This window comes from Macrotis lagotis, chromosome X (assembly GCF_037893015.1).
Source record: "Macrotis lagotis isolate mMagLag1 chromosome X, bilby.v1.9.chrom.fasta, whole genome shotgun sequence".
NCBI lineage: Eukaryota > Metazoa > Chordata > Mammalia > Peramelemorphia > Peramelidae > Macrotis > Macrotis lagotis.
This window is the reverse complement of record NC_133666.1, coordinates 169391624-169411457: the sequence shown is the minus strand read 5'-3', so window position 1 is coordinate 169411457 and position 19834 is coordinate 169391624. Positions and strand designations below refer to the sequence as shown.

Sequence of the window (19834 nt, the reverse complement as noted above, 5' to 3'; positions counted from 1 at the left end):
TTATAGGCTTAGGGCCTTCCCAGATATTTAAAGGAGTTCAATGACTTACCTATGATCACAAGGCTAGCAAGTTTCACAGGTGTGACATATGAACCCCGGTCTTCCTGATTCTAGTTTCCGCTTTCTCTGCCATCTTGCCTCTTAGGCATGTTTCTGTATGTATAAACACAACATATGGATGCATTTGTGTATGTGTATACACATATGTACATGTATATGTGTGCTTTCAGGCTATAAAAAATTCTCAGGATGTAAGGGAATTAAATAGATAGGTGATGGGGATGGATGGAGGAGAGTATCAGAACTATGGTGATTGGGAGGTAAGCTGCTGAACAAAAAATAACTGGGAGAGTGGGTGGAGGTGTTAACAACTCCAAATCAGTATTTCTTCCTCCATATTCTGAAGCCTTTCTCATAAATAGACTTTTCCCCCTTCTCATTACATGCAAAACAAATTTCAACATTAACTTCTAAAACTTTGAGTTCCAAATTTTCTCCTTTACTCCTATCCCAATCCCCCTCATTGAAAAAGCAAGTTATTTGATATAGGTTAAAAATGTGTAGTCATGAAAAACATTACCATAATAGTCATGCTGTAAATGTAAACATAACTGCCCCCACTCTAAAAAAAGAGAAACTTCAAGAAAAATAAAGAGAGAAAAAAGTATGCTTCAATCTGTATTCAGACACCATCAGTTCTGTCTTTGGGATGGATAGTGTTCTTTATCATAAGTCTTTCAAAGTTCTCTTGTCACAGCATTACTGAAAGAAGGTAATCATTCATAACTTGATCATCCTGCAGAAATGCTGCTACTTTGTGAACAATACATTTTCCATTGCATCTGCTCATGTAAATTTTTTTTTAGCTGAGAACATCCTGTTCATCATTTCTCATAACAAAACAGCATTTCATCTTAATCACATACCACAATTTGTTCAGTTATTCCCCAACTGATGGGGATGCCCTCAACCTTCAGCTCCCTGAAACCAGAAAAGAGCTGCTATAAATACCCCTATACATATAAGTTCTTTTCTTCCCATATTTCATCTCTTCTATCAATGGCAGTGGCACCGTTAGATAGGTATGGTTTTATAGCCCTAGGGGCCTGGTATGGGTGGACATTTCCATAATCATTCCAACTAACGATTTCCTCCTCCTCTGAACATTTTTGATATTATTGCCCGTATGATTTATTTGATAATGGCATATTCTGATTTGTGTTATTATTTTTCATGTATGGGGATGTGGATAGTATATATGTTTATACATACACATAAGCATACATAAATGCATAATACATATATACATAAATATGTAGTTCCTAATTTTTTTCTAGTTAGAAAAGACAGGAGAATTCTAGAAGGTAAACCACATAGGTGTGGGAAGCTACTTAACTTTTGAACTCTGTTTCTCCTTTCATTTGGGAAACTATACTCTTTATCGGGCCATATCCATATGTGTACATGTATGTGTGTGTGTTTACACAGTGTGTGTGTGTGTAAATTTCCATTTTCAATCAGCAATTATCCCCTGTGACTCTTCATTTATCTATTAGTTACCCTGCTAGGTTTTGACTCCACAGACCATCATGGCCCTTTACCAAGTACCCACTGGTAGACTCCTGCCCTCTACCTCCTTTTCAGTTTTTTTTGTATATTGCTTTTCCCATCAAATCATAAGCTTCTTGAGGATAAGGATTATCTTTTTTCCTTTTTTTTTTGTTTCCTCAGAGTGTTTGGTACATGGCAGGTGCATAATAAAAATTTATTGAATTATGTGTATACATACATGTGATCACACATATGTGTATACAAATCTATTCATGTAAATCTATGCATATAGCTATATATATAAATATCTTTTTTTTAGTCCTAATTTAAGATTCCATTGGTAAAGGGGGCTTTCTGATGAGAAACTGCTCCACCAATGCAAGTCAGCCACTCTTCTTCAACCTTTCATCTTAGAGAGTTATATGGGATACTGGGAGATTATATGACTTGCCCAGGGTCATAAATCAATCCAAAAACATTTATTATGCATTTACTCTTTGCCAGGCACTATATTAAGGTTAAGAGATACAAAAAAAAGGCAAAGGATAATCCCTGCTCTCATAAAGCTTGCTATCCAAAGGGGGAGACAACATGCAAACATAAAGATAAAACAAGCTATTAAAAGCATAGGTAAGAAATAATTAACAGAGAGAAGACATGGGAATTAAAAGGAGTTGGGGAAGGTTTTTTATAGGAGGTAGAATTATAGTTAGGATTTAGAAACCAGAGAAGTTAATAGGCAGAGCTTAGGAAGGAGCTATGGGTGGATAGTCAGAGAAAATGCCAAGATATAGAAATGTCTTGTTGATGGAACAGCCAGGAAGCCAGTGTCACTAAATTGAAAAAATCCATGACAGGTAGTAAGTTGGGAAAAAAATTGTAAAGGTAGGAGAGGACTAAGGTTATAAAAGGCTTTCAACACAAACAGAGGATTTTAAATTTGATCCTGGAAATGATAGGAAGCCACCGAGTAGGAGAATAACAAAATCAGAACCGGAAATCAGGAAAATCACTTTATCGACTTACTGGAGAATGGATTGGAAGTGGGGGGAGAGATTTTGAGGCAGGCAGACCACCAGCAACCTATGACCAGTAGTACAGGCATGAAGTGATGAGGGCCTGTACCAGAGTTTTAGAGGAGAAAAGGGGAATATTTTAGGACATCTTGCAGAGGTAAAATTGGCAGCAGATCAGATGTGGGTGGGGGGTAAGAGGGAGGTGCTGAGGATAATCCCAAGGTTGTGAGCCTATATATGTCAGAGATTAGATGACTTGACCCAGGACAAATCACTTACTCCATTTGCCTCAGTTTCTTTATCTGTAAAATGAGTTGGATATATAGATAGCAAACTACTCTAGTATCTTTGCTAAGGACAAGACTGAAATGACTAAACAGCAACAACAACATATGTATGTATATTGGTATAGCTAGAGAACTGATATCAAAGTGAGGAGTATCTGGGTTCAAGTTCCACATCTGACACATAGTGACCCCCTCTTATCTATCTTTTTTGACCCACAGCACCAGAGTTATTCAATCACTCCATCCAAGGGAAAACCTGAACAATTTACAAGAGAATCTACTCCACCCAAAAACAAAAACAAAAAATTCCGTAAAGAGGAAAATCACATGGTGCAATGGAAAGCAAGATACATACAACATTTATAATAATTTACAGTGTGTTAGTTACTGTGCTAAATTTTGTACAAATATAAGAAAGTAGCTAATTAATCCCTGCCCTCAAGGAGCTTATAGTCTAACTATAAAACTATTAAACAATGCATGGAGGGAGAAGAAAGACTGGAGAAGGCACTTTCCTAACAGCCCAATAGGGAGTCAGGAAGAGATGTGAAGGTCCAGCTCTCAGACCAGGAGTCTCAGACAGAGTTCAAGATTCTGAAGTGGGAGGGGCTGAGTAAGGGAAGATCAGGTTGATCATCAGAGAGCAGGTTTAATAGAATGAAGATGTCCTGAAAATAGCCTAGGTCTCTGTATGAAGCAACCAGTGTTCTAATTCTGATTCTTGTCAGTAATGTACAATGTGAACTTGGGCAAAATATCTCTCTTGGTCTCCACTTCCCATTCTGTAAAATGGAAGAGAGGATGTAAGATTAGATTAATTCTAAGGTCTAATATTTCATAGCCATATTGTTATTTTTGTTGTTGTTTATCCTTGGTTCTTTTTTTTTTTTAAGATTTTTGCAAGACAAATGGGGTTTAAGTGGCTAGCCCAAGGCCACACAGCTAGGTAATTATCAAGTGTCTGAGGTTGGATTTGAACTTAGGTCCTCCTGACTCCAGGGTCCATGCTATATCCACTGTACCATCTAGCTGCCCCTTATCCTTGCTTCTTGAGGAAGACCATGACATCAGAGAGGTAATGCCATTACATGCCCTTGAACTGGATTTGAGAGAGGAAGCACTGTGCAAGGTCACAAGATTCACTTTTTCCTCTGGAGCCATCTGGGTCCAGTGGCCAGATACGAATCAGGTCTATTGTGGATGGCCTTGGATGTGAAGCAATCGCGGTTATATGAAGTAGTATGATAGTCCTAAAATTCATTGGATCTTTGTGAGTGCTCATGTCCTCTGTTCACATAATAGAAAAAAAGAAGAAAAAAGCCAAGTAGATAAAAGGACTGGGTGGCCATATGACAACATTCCTTTGGATTGAATGGAGTAGGGACAATCTACCAAGTTACCCAAAGAGCTGCTGAGAAAAATACTTTAGGTAGTTCAAATGAGAACTTGTGTTAGGGAGGGGAGATATATTTTCTTTTTTCATTAATATTTTATTTTTCCAAATACATGTTATGAAAGTTTTTCAACATTCATCCATTTGCATATTATATTTTTAAGTTACACAATTTCCTTCTACCCTCCCTTCCCACCCCCCCTCCCCTCAGGGGTGAACAGTCAGGTTAATATTGTACATATACATTTGTATTAAACATGTTTGCAGATTAGTCATTTTCAATACAAGGTATTAGGATTAAAGGAAAGAAATACATAAGCGAAATTTTTAAAAAAGTGAATGTTGTATTCATCAGATTCTGAGGGGTTTTTTGATTTTTTGTTTTGTTCTTCTTCCTCTGGATAGGAATAACATTGTCCTTAGCTGATCTAAAAGGGTTATCCTAGCTCTCTGAACTGCTGAGAGGAACTTCATCCATCAAAGTGGAGAGGAGATATATATTTTCTATGTATTTTGCAGCTCTTGAGCAAAAAAAAAAAAACCAGAAAGCTGTCAGTCTTTTTACCTTTCAGGAGTTCCCTGAATAAATAAATGCCAGTGACTATTAGGAAAGAAGTTGATCTAGTTCCCTTTCACTGAGGGCCAAAGTTTTCATTCCTCCATGTTCATTTTGAAGGAGAAGCTAGAAGATTAGAAGCAAAACGTGAGAAAGAGGGGGAAAAAATCTGTTTTGCAGATTCTAATTTGATAGGATTCATATTTTACTGTTGATACTAGTTGAATATGAGATGAAAGGCATGTAGAGGCAGCTGGCTGTAATATCATTGGGGACACATTGTCTAAAATAGTTACTCACTGCTTCCCATTAAATCAAAGTCCCCCTCTCTTTTGTCCCCCCCAAATTTATTATTTATTTTTAATAATTTTAAAAATTTTTTGGTTCCAAATTCTCTATTTCCTTCCTACCATTCACCCACTGTGATGTCAAGCAAAATGATATCAGTTATACATGTGAAATCATGCAAAATATATTTCCATATTAGCCATAGTACAATGAAGGGAAGGAAAAAAGAAAGGAAGGAAGAAAGGAAAGAGGGAAGGTAGAAAGGAGGGAAGGAAATCATACTTCAATTTGCATTCACAGATTATTAGTTCTTTCTCTCTGGAGATGGATAGCATCTTTTAATCATGGTTCCTTTGGAATTGTCTAGGATCATTGTATTGATCAGAGTAGCCAAACCTTTTATAGTTGGTCATCATTACAATATTGCTATTACTGTGTACAAGGATTTCTCAATTCTTCTTACTTCATTTTGTATCAGTTCATATAGGTCCTGTCATATTTTTTCCTGAAACCAAAACTATTGTCCTTTTTTTAAAAAATGAAAATTTCCCTTGCTATGAAATAGAAGTATGTGGAATTTAGACAAATCTGTGGAAATTTGAACAGAATTTATTTATTCATGTCCCAAAGTGGTCTCAATTGAGACAGAATATCTTTTTTTTTTTGCAAGGCAAACGGGGTTAAGTGGCTTGCCCAAGGCCACACAGCTAGGTAATTATTAAGTGTCTGAGAATGGATTTGAACCCAGGTACTCCTGACTCCAGGGCCGGTGCTTTATCCACTACGCCACCTAGCCACCTCCAATGCCACCTAGCCGCCCCCAAAACAGAATATCTTAAACACATTATTACATTTGATAGTAAAAATGTAAAGAGAAGCATAATTCATCAGCTTCTCTGTTTGGTAGTCGTGACATATACATTCACCTACCTGTAACTCATCTTTGTACCTTTGTGAAGATCAAATCAGAATTAAATAGTTTCAGAGGACCCAGTTACCCTTCACTTAGAGGCCTGTGGATGTCCCTACATATTTTAAATTGTTAGAATAGGAGGGAGCAGGGAGTAGCAATGGAATGAACTCCTGGAAGCTACACCCAGCAACTTAAAATTTTGCCTCCTCAGTTCTAGGAGGAAGGAACTCCTTTAATGAACTAAGCTGCTCTTCTGGTGTATTTAGGAAATTTAAAACAAAAAGCATGACTTGTGGATCTTCCTATACTGCAAGAAAGAGTCATTTTGTACAAATCCTATGTTAGCCTTTTAGTCTTTTATAGGATTCATCAAGGTTTTACAGTTAAAGAAGCCATCAAGTTGAACTCCTGGACTGCCACTCTTTGGCTCTGTCAGATTCTTACTTCTTATATTTTCTGTCAGATGCTATAATGTATGTGTGTGTAAGTATGTGTGGTGCTGAACTCTGACTTAACTCAGGAAAGAAAAAAGGAAAAACATAAATTACCTATGGCCAGCTGGGAGATTTGGGGAGAGGTAAGAAAGAAAGATCTGAGTCTCAGGAAGGGAGTAAAGAGAACTCAAGATAATGTTTCCATTGGATGGATATCAAAAGTTCATCTCGAAATACTGGTTTAATTAATCAGCAGGAAGTATCCCTTTGTGACAATTCTGAAAAGATATGGCAGATGAGAATCTCTAATTTCAGTTGTATGTGATTGGTCCTGGAGGAGAAGGTACATTCATTGTATCTAACTTTTAGACATCTCCTTGTATTCTCAGCAGTCTAACAGAAAAATCACCCATCATAACCTCAGTAGTATACTTTTCAGTTTACTAGCAGTGATCTTCCAAGGATGCAGAGAAGCTTGCTCAAAGCCACACAGCTAGGTAATTATTAAGTGTCTGAGGTCAGATTTGAACTCAGGTACTCCTGACTCCAGGGCCAGTGTTCTATACACTGTGCCACCTAGTTGCCCCCTCCCTTCCTCCCCAAATCAAACAAACAAAAATCCCAAAATGAAAACACAACAAAACAAAAATGGGATTAGTATATAGGTCTGCTCTCATCCTAGACTACAATTCACATCTCCAAACCCATTTCACAGTGAAAGAAGAGAAAGATTTGAGGAGAGACAACATAGTAGAAGGGGAAAAAATTCTGAATTAGAATCCAGGAGAGCTGGAGTCTACTTTGAGCTCTAGCATTAAGCTTTCTTGGGTAAATCATTTGTCTTTTCTAGGCCTCTCCTAATCTATGAAGTGAGGCCAGTACACCAGATAAAGTCAGAGGCCCATTCAAGCAATCTAATTCACACTAAAGTGTTAATGACCTAAGGTACTCCCTTTCTCAGGATCATTTGCATTTTAAAAAAAGAACCAGATTCCCCATGGAGGAATTTCTTTCATCTGGCAGTAAGTGGGAGGAGAGATGATATTAAAGAGGGGGTCTCCTAAGCTATGTGCACTCTTGGCAAATTCTTATCTACCTTGAAAGTGGCTCAGCTAAATAAAGGGGCAGTCCCAAAAGATATCATTCTTCAGGGGGACCCCAGCATAGCCATTTCTCTCTAAAGGGGACCTAGCTATTTCAGAACAATGAACCTCATTCTTTCCCAAGGCAGACTTTGACTCTCCTCACAGAGACAGCCACCAGGCAGGATAGAGTACCTATGGTAGATTTGCCAAGCCACTCACATGACACAGGTATCAGGTGCTAAGAAGCAAGCATGTATGCCTAGGTCCCAGTGGCCTGCCAAGTTTGAGGAAGCAAAAGATTGGGACTATCCAACTTAGAGGCCTGAGGTGTGTATGTATATATGCGTGTCTTGGCAGTGGGGAGGAAGGAGGACTTCTAAAATGACTGACTGTATAGGCTGAAGTTTATCAGGTGTGCTGAATGAAGATTTTCACATAAAGAGAAAGTGGTTGTTGTAGTTGTACTACCCAGTCATTTCTAAACAAATTCTTTTCTCCTGACTGGGAGGAGGCATCAGGAATTTAGACTCTTGGTCACGCTAGGTTTGGAAGGGTATCTTGAGAGGTTATTTATTTTATTCATTGTCTTGCCATTGAATCAGATTACATCTACACTATACCAAAGAGAAACATTTGAGATTGTATAAATGTAACTTTTTTCTAAGATACTTGAAGTTTCATTCAAATAGCTTGCTTTCTCAATGAGGGGTAATGTGTTGGAGGAAGGGAGAGAATTTAGAACTCAATGTTTTAAAAGTGAATGCTGTGAACTGATGCTGAGTGAGATGAGCAGAACCAGAAAAACACTGTACACCCTAACAGAACATCAACCTGATGGAGTTGTTCGTTCCATCAGTGGAACAATCAGGAACAATTTAGGGGTGTCTGCAATGGAGAATACCATCTGTATCCAGAGAAAGAACTGTGGAGTTTGAACAAAGTTCAAGGACTATTCCCTTTAATTTAGAAAGAAAAAAAAAGATATCTTATTGTCTGATCTTGTTATCTCTTATACTTTTTGTTTCTTCCTTAAGGATATAATTTCTCTCTCATCACACTCAATTTGGATCAATGTACAACATGGAAACAAAGTAAAGACTGACAGATTGCTTTCCATGGTGGGGGGAGTAAGAGTGGGGGGGAAATTGTAAAACTCAAATAAAATTTTTAATAAAAGAAAAAAAGTGAATGCTGAAATTTGAGTTTGCATGTAATTAAAGGAAAAATAAAATACAGAAAAAAAACATGAAAGATAGGAATTAAGGAAAGCCTAGAAAGATTTGCATGAATTGATGCTGAATAAAGGGAACAGAACCAGAAGAACATTATACACTCTAACAGCAACATTGTGTGATGATCAATCTTGATGGACTTGCTCATCCCTGCAGGACAGAAACCAGGGACAATTTTGATCCATCTGCAATGGAGAATACCATCTGTATCCAGAGAAAGAATTATGGACTTTGAGCAAAGACCAAAGACTATTACCTTCAAATTAGGGAAAAAAACCTGTTATCTTATTATGTAATTGTACTCTCTCATCTTTATTTTTCTTCCTTAAGGATATGATTTCTCTGTCATCACATTCAGCTGAGATCAATGTATACCATGGAAACAATGTAAAATACTAACAGAATGCCTTCTGTGGGGGATGGGGGGAGGGAACAAGAATGGGGGGAAATTGTAAAATTCAAAAATAAATAAAATCTTTCTTTAAAAAACTATCTTTAGGGGCTGCTAGGTTACACAGTGGATAAAGCACTGGCCTAGGAGTGAGGAGTAACTGGGTTCAAATTCAGTCTCAGACACTTAATAATAACCTAGCTGTGTGGCCTTGGGCAAGCCACTTAACCCCATTTGCCTTGCAAAAACCTAAAAAAAACCCCAACTATCTTTGACCCAAAGGGCAACAAAAATGAGCATACCCTTTGACCCAGCAATACCACTACTGGGTCTACACCCTGAAGAGATGATGAAAAAGGGTAAAAACATCACTTGTACAAAAATATTTATAGCAGCCCTGTTTGTTGTGGCAAAAAAAATGGAAATCAAGTAAATGTCCTTCAATTGGGGAATGGCTTAGCAAACTGTGGTATATGTATGTCATGGAACACTATTGTTCTATTAGAAACCAGGAGGGATGGGATTTCAGGGAAGCCTGGAGGGATTTGCATGAACTGGTGCTGAGTGAGATGAGTAGAACCAGAAAACCGCTGTACACCCTAACAGCAACATGAGGGGGGGGGGGTGATATTCAACCTTGAAGGACTCGCTCATTCCATCAGTGTGACAATCAGTGACAATTTTGGTCTGTCTGAGATGGAGAATACCATCTGTATCCAGAGAAAGAATTATGGACTTTGAACAAAGACCAAAGACTATTACCTTCAAATTAGGAAAAAACCTGTTATCTTATTATATAATTTTACTATCTTATACTTTATTTTTTTCTTCCTTAAGGATATGATTTCTCTGTCATCACATTCAACTAAGATCAATGTATACCATGAAAACAATGTAAAATACTAACAGAATGCCTTCTGTGGGGGATGGGGGAGGGAACAAGAATGGGGGAAGGGAACTGTAAAATTCAAAATAAATAAAATCTTTCTTTAAAAAACTTTCTCTGGGGCAACTAGGTTGCACAGTGGATAAAGCACTGGCCCTGGAGTCAGGAGTACCTGGGTTCAAATCTGGTCTCAGACACTTAATAATTACCTAGCTGTGTGGCCTTGGGCAAGCCACTTAACCCCATTTGCCTTGCAAAAAACCTAAAAAAAAAATGGTTTGGGGTTAATAAAGGGAAAAAAACGTGAATGACTTGTGGATTAATCAGAAATTTGATGTCTCTAATATCAGAAACACTTTTTCCAAGAAGAGGGCTAATAGGTGTTAGAAATAATAAACACCAAAGAAGAGCTAAGGGTATATATAATGGGAAAAGCAGGGAATGAAGAGCCCAGTTCCAACTCCATTACTATTTGATCCTGGACCAGATATTTTGGTTTCTCTGACTTTCAGATTCCTCATCTGTAAAATGATGTAAGTGCAATAGATGATCTCTCAGGAATCTCTTAACTCTAAACTGACAACACCACCAAAGATGAAAATGGCTTTATCTTTACAAGAATTTATTGCAGTCATTTCAAAAATCAGCTATCTTTATGCCATTGTACAATCTGTTGGTTATATTAAGATTTGAAATAAACACTGAATTAACAGAAATGAAAAAAGATAATGTATATGATGAAAACCTCAGATTTGCCTATTTAAACAGGTTGTTGACTACAAAAAATGAGAAATTGATAAAAGTAAAAATATTGATACTGATTGTCACCATGTTATAAAAAAGTTTAACTTACATAAAACAATCACCACAAATGGAAGTCAAAAGAGCCTAGAAACCATTTGCAAACTTTTGTTCTCTTCATAAGTGAAGAAACATGGCCAACACAGATAGAATTTAGAAGACAAATTCTTTTAGTATGTTTCCTTCATGACTCTGAAAAGCTTCAAAGTATTCATTAACTTCTTTATAGTATGTTGTTCTCCATGGTTATTAATTTTGAAAATAACTTTATTATTTTAAAGAAATAGTGAAAATAAATATAATAAAACTATTTTGAAAAATAAAACTTCAATGTTGTATGTAAAATGGGGTGATTGTTAATATAAGGGGAGCACTAGTCAATCAAACCTCAGTTCTTAGAGCATAAACCATATCCATGTGGAAACTTGATTAACCTGCTTCTGAAAACATGGGGAAAAGGTTCCCTTTCCCACCCTTACCCCCACCTCCCAATATCAGGATATGTATAATCATCTTGTGAATATTTTCTGTTAACTTATGGAGTAATAAGACTCTTAATTGGCTACTGAGCTAGAATTGATTGTATATACAAAAGGCTTTAACAGATGAACTCTCTCTCATTTCCTATTCTGTCAGCATGTCAAGAATTCCTGTGAGCTAATGGTTGGGGGAGTTCTTCCTCTTCCTGGCTGCTATGTGTCTATAAAACCATGGTACCGCTATTTCTTCTTTCTCTGTTGTGTTTCTCCCTCTTGGTCTTGAGTAAATGAGTAGCAGAGACAGAATATATCAAGTTAATTTTAAAGATCAGAACTATCACAGATCTAACAACTAGAGTTGATAATGAAGTGTTCTGGTAGTCACATCAGCTGTGTCAGGTGAGGAATTAGACAACAGTGACTAAATATAGTAGTCAAGATACTCTATCTTTTTTATTTTGGCAAGGCAATGGGGTTCAGTTATTTACCCAAGGTCACACAACTAGGTAATTACTAAATGTCTTAGACTGAATTTGAATTCAGGTCCTCCTCAGGACCTCCTGAAAAGTCCAGGGCTGGTGCTCTATCCACTACATCACCTAACTGCCCTGATAGCATATCTTTCAAGCAAAGGAACCACTAATCCATCAGCCTTGCCACACACCCAGAAGTAAAGTTGGTGGGAAGAATGTTTGGTAGTAAACACTAAATTTGAGCCTCCTTTTCATAAAGAACAAACTACTACAACAGAAAGTATGCTCCTATTTTGGGAGCACTTCAGTATTCACTTTACTTTTTCAGTAAATATATTCTTGTTTTAAAGAATTGCTGTTATTGGTTAATTAATATTAGGGAGATATTAAATAGGCAAGTGATTATAGTTAAATGTGATGGAGGCTGATAAGCAAAAGTACTAGAAAATATTCCAACTCCTCAGTGTTGATTATAAAATTCTATAAAGAGGTAGCAATTTTGGGACCCAAATTGCTAGTCCAAGAGTGATTCCAGAGTACATGCACAAAAAAATTTTAATTATTATTATTGTTATTATGACCATGATAGAGAACAAAAGACCAGAAAATCTATAAATGAAATAGCAAAGTTTTCCATTAGAGCAGAACAGTAAAGCAAATATCAAAGGAAAATTCCTTCATATTTACCAAGGGTTAAAATCTCCCATGGATTGCCACACCATCAGTCAGAGCAGGAATATTCCCTGAACAACTCACACTCTTAGGGTTGTATCTGGCAGCAAATTACTCTGAGTTTAGATAAGCTTCAAGGAGGCACTTAGTAACCCTAAAGAGGATGGGACATAGCTAATGACTTTTGCCCTGAATTCCTGTCACTGCCTATGCCTGAATTCTTGTCCCCTTACACTTATTTGTAAAATCTTATATGTCTGGATTGCCAGAGATGATTAAAAATATACCAAAGACATCCATGCTGGAAGTGACACAAGTTTAAAGATAAACAGGGATTGATTTTCAAGATATATCAGAGGGAAAGATTCCAAAAGAAATGAAAAGATCCCAGATGGCATTATTATGGAAATGAATCAAACTACTATTAATTACTAACTCAAATGCCTAATATCTCATCTCTAGAAAATTTTTATAAGAATACTTTATATGAAAAGAAAACAAAGCTTTTGAAAATAATTTCCACAGTAAACTATATGTTTACTGTCATACAACTAAGAGGTTTAGAAAATAGAAGACTGTATTCATTGTTGATTACAAAAAAGCATTTGATGCAGGAGGGTAAAATGCAGTTTTGAAAATTTTTCTTTAGCTAGGTGTTTCCATGCATATGATAAAAATAGTTTGCATCTATATAGTATTTTAAGGTTCCTAAATCATTTCCCTCAGAATATCTAAATCATACTGCCTCTATTTGTCAAGATGATATAAAATTCTTTGATAGATCTAACCACAGATTGTTCAATGATTCTTTGAGTATCAAGATCTAATTCGGTAAAAAACAAAACAAAACAGGGAGACAGATAATTGACAAATGTGTTTGCCAGTGTCACAGAAAATGTTCTGCACAGAATTCAAGGAGGAAAGGAATTTCAGGGGCAGCTAGGTGGTATTAGTGGATAAAGCACTTGTCCTGGAGTCTGGAGGACCTAAGTTCAAATCTGGCTTCAGACACTTAATAATTAACTAGCTGTGTGATCTTAGGCAAGTCACTTAGCCCATTGCCTTGCAAAAAAAAAAAAAGAAAAAGAAAAGGAATTTTCACACATAATGAAGTTCTCCAGATGGTCTTGTTTGTGGAAGACAGCATCTGCAGAATTTTTCAGGGCTCCCTTAATGATATAAATACTCATTCAAAAGAAATAAGCTAGCAATTCACACAAGAACTAAATAGATTAAAATAGAATTTGGACTGAATTTGGGAAAATGTATGGTGTTTTCAAGAATCCCAAACTGGTCACTTGTCATTGATGACCATCTTTTATTTTTTATTTATTTTACTGTATTTATTTAAGGAAACGGGGTTAAGTGAGGAGACCATCTTTTTAGATAGTAATATTACCCTAGTGATATTAAATGGCCATGTATCATAGAACAAAATAATCTGAGAATGATTAAAAGTTCAAATAGTCCATAAGGCAATAAAAAGACAGTTTATACTACTTCCCCTAGCATATTACCAAAAATAACTTGGATTAGAAATGTTATAAAAGATATCAACAAAGACTAGCACCTCTGGTGTGAAGCCTTGCCTTTTCAAGGCTATTTATCTACCTCTGATGTCCACCTTCACCCAACTCTTACCTGTGACTCTAAGATGCACATGCCAGGAAACCAACTTGGCAGATGGGTTAAACCAGATTGAGGACAATAAACCCAAGAACACAAATTATCTTAAGAAAGACTTGTTTCTGACAAAAATTAAAAGGCAACTAGGCAGAAGACAGATTTAGACCAGTATTATCTTATATGATATGCCATATAAGCTCTAACTGGATAATCTGTAGAACGTGTGGGGCTGCCCTACGTTTTGCTCATATAGGTTTTGTATGTCCAAAGAGGGCTATCTAGATGTGACTCACAGGGAGAGAAGAATAGATCTCTCCAGAATCTGCTCCCTACCACCCTTCTCCAAGGAAACCTTTAATTCTACCACCTACTATGCTCTTCTAAGACAGAGGAGGTTCTGGGCTAGAATTATATCCTTAAATACTGTCTAGGGTAAATAATTTTTTAAGTTCAAGAAGAACTCTTGCTAGCTAGCTCTTAAAGGGGAAGGAATGTTCCAAGTTATATATATTTATATATGTATGTGTATGTATATGTATATACATGCATTTGTATATATATATAAATCTATGTGTATATTATCCATATCTGTATGTATTTATGTATATATATATATATATATGTAAATATATATATGTATACAAGGCTTGATTCCCTTTTCCACTAAATAACAGTTCCACAATGAACATATATATATATATATATATATATATATATATATATATATATATATGTAGAGAGAGAGAGAGAGAGAGAGAGAGAATCTTAAATAAAGCCATTTATCCAAAGAGATAACAAACAAATCAAATAAAGAATACATGAAAGACTATACCAGATGATACAGAGTGAAGGAAGTTTCCCATGGGCAGTGAGAAAATTTATTCAACCAAGGGAGAGTGTCTTGGATCTCACCCAGAATGGTGGTGGGAGGAGTTCCCAAAGTCTCCATAGTTGTAAGCTATGGATAGAAACATGGTTAATGGTTTAGCTCTTCTACATACCAGCTTCTTCCCAGAGTCTTTCCTTTCAGGGACCCGAGTCTCTCTCTTTTGTTAGAAGGGTGGGTGTAAAATGATAGTGGTTGTGAAATGCTAGTGCCTTTGAAGGTTTTAGTAGAATATCAGATGATTTTGCCTAACTTGCCATTTTATTTTAATGAGGATAATACTATGAAGAGTGATTGGGAAATGACCATGATGTGAAAAACAAAATGCATCAATATGCCTACAAAAGAATAATAGAGATATTAATAGCTCAGCAGTGTTAGAGACATGAGTTACTCTTGTATTTATGCATGCCAGACACAAGTATCCCCCTACTTACTGTTTTTTTTTTTTGTTGTAAGGCAATGGGGGTTAAGTGATTTGCCCAAGATCGCAGAGCTAGGTAAATTATTAAGTGTCTGAGGCCACATTTGAACTCGGATCCTCCTGAGTCCAGGGCTAGCATTCTTTCCACTATGCCACCGAGCTGCCCCTCCCCTACTTATTGTATCTCTATGTTGGCGTATTTGTTGTAGAATGTACCCCATGCTTATGAGGGAGGGGAAGATGTTTTATTGCCATTTGGTCTTTCTATGCAATTTCATAAATAACCTTGCTTTGGACTAAAAAAAGAAGAATATTTGAGATATAAATAAGCATTTATTAAGATTCTATTGTGTCCCAGGCACTGTACTAAGCAATTTTCAAATATTTCAATTGATCCTTACAATTCTAAGGTAGGTCCTATTCCTCTCATTTTCAGTTTGAGGAAACTGAAATACACAGAACTTAGGTGTCTTGACAAGGATCACACATCTAATAAATATATGCAGTCAGATTTAAGATGTTTCATTCATATATTGGGGGGGATAAAGAAAAATGGTTGGCTTCATATATGAACTGGTATCCATGCATGAAATATAAAAAGAACCAGAGGAAGACTGCCATTAAAAAAATAGATCTGTTGAAAAACAGGGATAAAAATAATTAAATACATACCATTTATAGTAAATACTTGTTATAAGACTGGACTAGTCTTTTACCTTCCTATTTCATGAATAACTCAATGAAAGCTATACATTGGGATCACTGTCCTGGTTTTGCACTGCACACTTCTAGAATTCCTTTCTTTCTGGGATTTCCTTTTAGACTTGAGATTAGTTTTTTTTTTCCCCACTCAGATGACTAGTTAGCATTAAATGAAAAAAAGAAAAAGTGTGAGAGTGGTAGTAGGAAAGGGTGACTTTACTTCTAAATACATTTTCTAGAATTTGGAGAAGGGAATAGTTTCTATTATAGAGATATGTAACTAGTATGTATTAAAATGCTTTCTAGCTAGCTGTGACCTTGGATCAGAAAAGCTCTGATCTCTGGATATGATGGTACACTCTTGTAATCCCTGAGGTCTGGGAGTCTGAGGCTACTGAGTTTAGGAGTTCTGAGATGAAATGGGCTAAGCCAGTGTCTGCTCTAAGTCTGTTATCAAAATAGTGGGTCCCCAAGATTAGGGAGCTGCCAGCCTGACCAAGGAGGGGCAAATGTGACCTCAAACACTTAATCACTTAGCCACCTGACCTGGGGCAAGTCATTTAACCTCATAGTGTTACAAAAACTAAAAACAAAAACAAAAAGAAAGGAAGGTAGGAAGGAAAGAAGGAAGGAAAAAAGTAGGGAAGGAAAGAAGGAAAGAAGAAAGAAAAAAGAAAGGAAGGAAGGGAGATAGGGAGGGAGGGAAGAAGGAAGGGAGGAAAGAAGAAAGGAAAGTAGAAAGAAAGAAAAATAAAGGAAGGAAGGAAGATAGGGAGGAAGGGAGGAAAAGAAGGAAGGAGAAAAGGAAGAAAGAAGGAAGGAAATCTTTGTTAGAAAGGAGTGGTAGTATTATGACATTTTTTTGCCTAGATCTCCATCCAGGTTCTGCTAAGAAACCTTGATGTGCAAGGAATTCACAAGATAACAGATTATTGGAAGTCTACCTCATGCCAAGTTGCGGAGAGACTAGGTTGGGCAGGAACTGGAACTGACTCCTATTTAACCTTTAGTATGAATCCTGATCTTATAGATAGCTCAGGCTGTGTGTGTGTGTGTGTGTGTATATATATATATATATATATAGATATAGATATAGATATATATATATATAGATATATATATATAGATATATATATGTATGTTTGGAAAACATTTGGTTGAGTTTCTTGACTCCTTGATAGGATACAATACCAATTCTACCAGCCTCAGGTAGCTCATGCAAGTTCTGGGAAATTCTTATCCTAATTTCCTCTCCACTCTCACCAGATAAGTCCCAGGTCCTTGAACAAGGTTATCTCCCTGAGGGTTCTAAAGGTATGCTTGAATAGCTAAGGTACCTCTGAATAGTTATATGTCTGAATACTAAATAACTCTCACCATTTTGTTTCTCTTCCAACTACTTTTTTTAGTCATCCAAATTAAAAAAAATAATATTAACTAAGGTAGTACTGAGGTAATGCTAATACTAATACTAAGGTAGTATTACCTTCAGGTAGCTGGTAGCTGGTAGAAGCAATAGATCTTCCATAGTATGTAGAGATTCCATGGCATAGTATAGATAAGCTTAGAGACCACTTGTGGTAAAGGGTTAGTTCACAGCTCCTGGTTGCTAGAATTCTTTTTCTTCTATTCATAGAGCATCCAAGGAATTCCTCTTATGTATGAAATAGATTCTTAGCTAGGTCCCTTGTGTTGTTATGAATTTACATCTAGTCTGTGTCTGGTTTTCAATGTAGACACAACTAATATGGAGATAAGACAAGGACATTGTTGGTAAAAAGAGAAAACCAACACCCTCAGGGGACCATACCCCTGGTAGTTTTTAAAAAGAGCCAAAAGGGGCAGCTAAGTAGTTCAATGGATGGAGTACCAACCCTAAAGTTAGGAGGACTTGGGTTTAAATTTGACCTCAGACGTTTGACATTTACTACCTGCAAGTCACTTAACCCTGGGTGTCTCGCCCCAAAATAAAAAAAATAAAAAGAGCCAAACCTGAGTCAGCAGAATCATTTCTGGGATTTGGTGGAAAATTAGTTCTAGGAGTCAAGAATTGAAGTAGTTATATAGATTCTTAGGGAGTACCCATGGAATGCTGTGGTAACCAACCTGACCTAAGCTTGGGATTAGGACCACGGGTCTGTGTTGATAGTCATCCTCAAACTTAGGAAGTCATGGTAGGAATGCCAGGACTATTTGGTCAATGAAAAGACTAAGATGTCACTGCTTGGAAAAAGTAGATGGGATGATTATTTATGGAGAGAGATAAAACACAGTTATGGATATTTGTGTTTCACAACCACATGCAAACTATTTCATTAATCTGAACATAGTGTTGATATACAGGTTGGCTGCAATGTTTTGCATAAGCTAGTGACATTTGCTTGTGATGTATATTCCTTTTTATTATATAAATATTTTGTTTTCCAATGATATACAATAGTAGTTTCTGTAATGTATATTCTAATAAGAATTGTTTGGTATATACAATTATGGAATGTATATAATTTGTTTCTGCTTGTAATCTATACATATTTATGTGATTTATGACTACCATGGCATAATACTCATACAAGGCATAAGACTTGTATTATCTTTGCATATATATATATATATATATATATATATATATATATGCAAGTTTTTCTTTTAGGCTATGAATGACATATATTAGGTACTTGAATCAAACCTGTATAATGGATATGTTGATTTGCAAATGATTTGCAGGGACTAATTATTGGGCAACCTCTCCCTACCACTTTACACATTGTTCATTTCAGACAATGAATAGTTAACTGGGAGTAACCTATTAGAAGATTGAAAAAGGTGTAAAAGTAAAAGTGACTTATTTATAACTTGTAAAAGAATCTTATGCCTAGTGATGGGAACTGGACCCATGATTTTATGGATATAGAAAACTCCTTGAAGAAACTACCTTCAGTAATTCAGACCAGCATATTCTCTGCAACTTAAAAGAGTCTTAGAGACTTCCCTGGGAACACATCTCTAGTCTGAGTGGCCTATAAAATTCCTGAGTTCAGCCAGAACAAGATTAAAATATAATTGGGAAATTTTTAGAAAATAAATAAAAATACAATATAACATAGATAATATTGATTTGTGGCTTTTTAAGGCAGTGTACACCTGCAGGGATCCATTTTTATTTGAGTGTGACACCAAAATGGAAGGTTTATTGACTTGCCCAGGGTCACAAAAGTTGGCCTACATATTCTTTAAGGTACTTTCCATTTCTAGATCTGTGATTCTATAGCTCCAATTGTTATCCTATAATAACCCAATCCCTAAAAGGAATTTCTTACTCCTACAAGAGGTGCAAGAAATTTCTCCAACAAGTTGGTGTATTGATAGAGCAGCTGGTCATTGCTTGACTGGAGATTAACCTCTCCCGATAGCTTTTAAAAAGTAAGAGCCAAATTTGACTGAGCAGAATTATTTCTGAGATATGAGGGAAAATTAGTCCCAGAAGTCAGGAACTGAAGTGCCCAGAGGAGCAGACCAAATAGGAGCAGCTTGAGGACTTGACACTAAAAACAAGGGTATTTGAAGCTTGCTTCATCAGAATCTGGTTGACGTGTCCACAAGTGTTCCCCCCATGTGTCTACCTATTTATCTAATCTATAAAGTATTCATTCTTGTGTATTTGCAGGAGTTTACTATGACTTTATGGGGGAAGGCTGTTGTTTTAAAACTACTGTTCATGCTATGATATGGCAAAAAAATG

At 36.4% G+C, this 19834-nt stretch overlaps 1 pseudogene; it reads right to left on the bottom strand.

Annotated features, from left to right (window-relative positions):
* The window catches only part of LOC141498887 (fructose-2,6-bisphosphatase TIGAR pseudogene), an 85766-nt pseudogene that overhangs the window by 64852 nt on the left and 1080 nt on the right, over positions 1-19834 (bottom strand).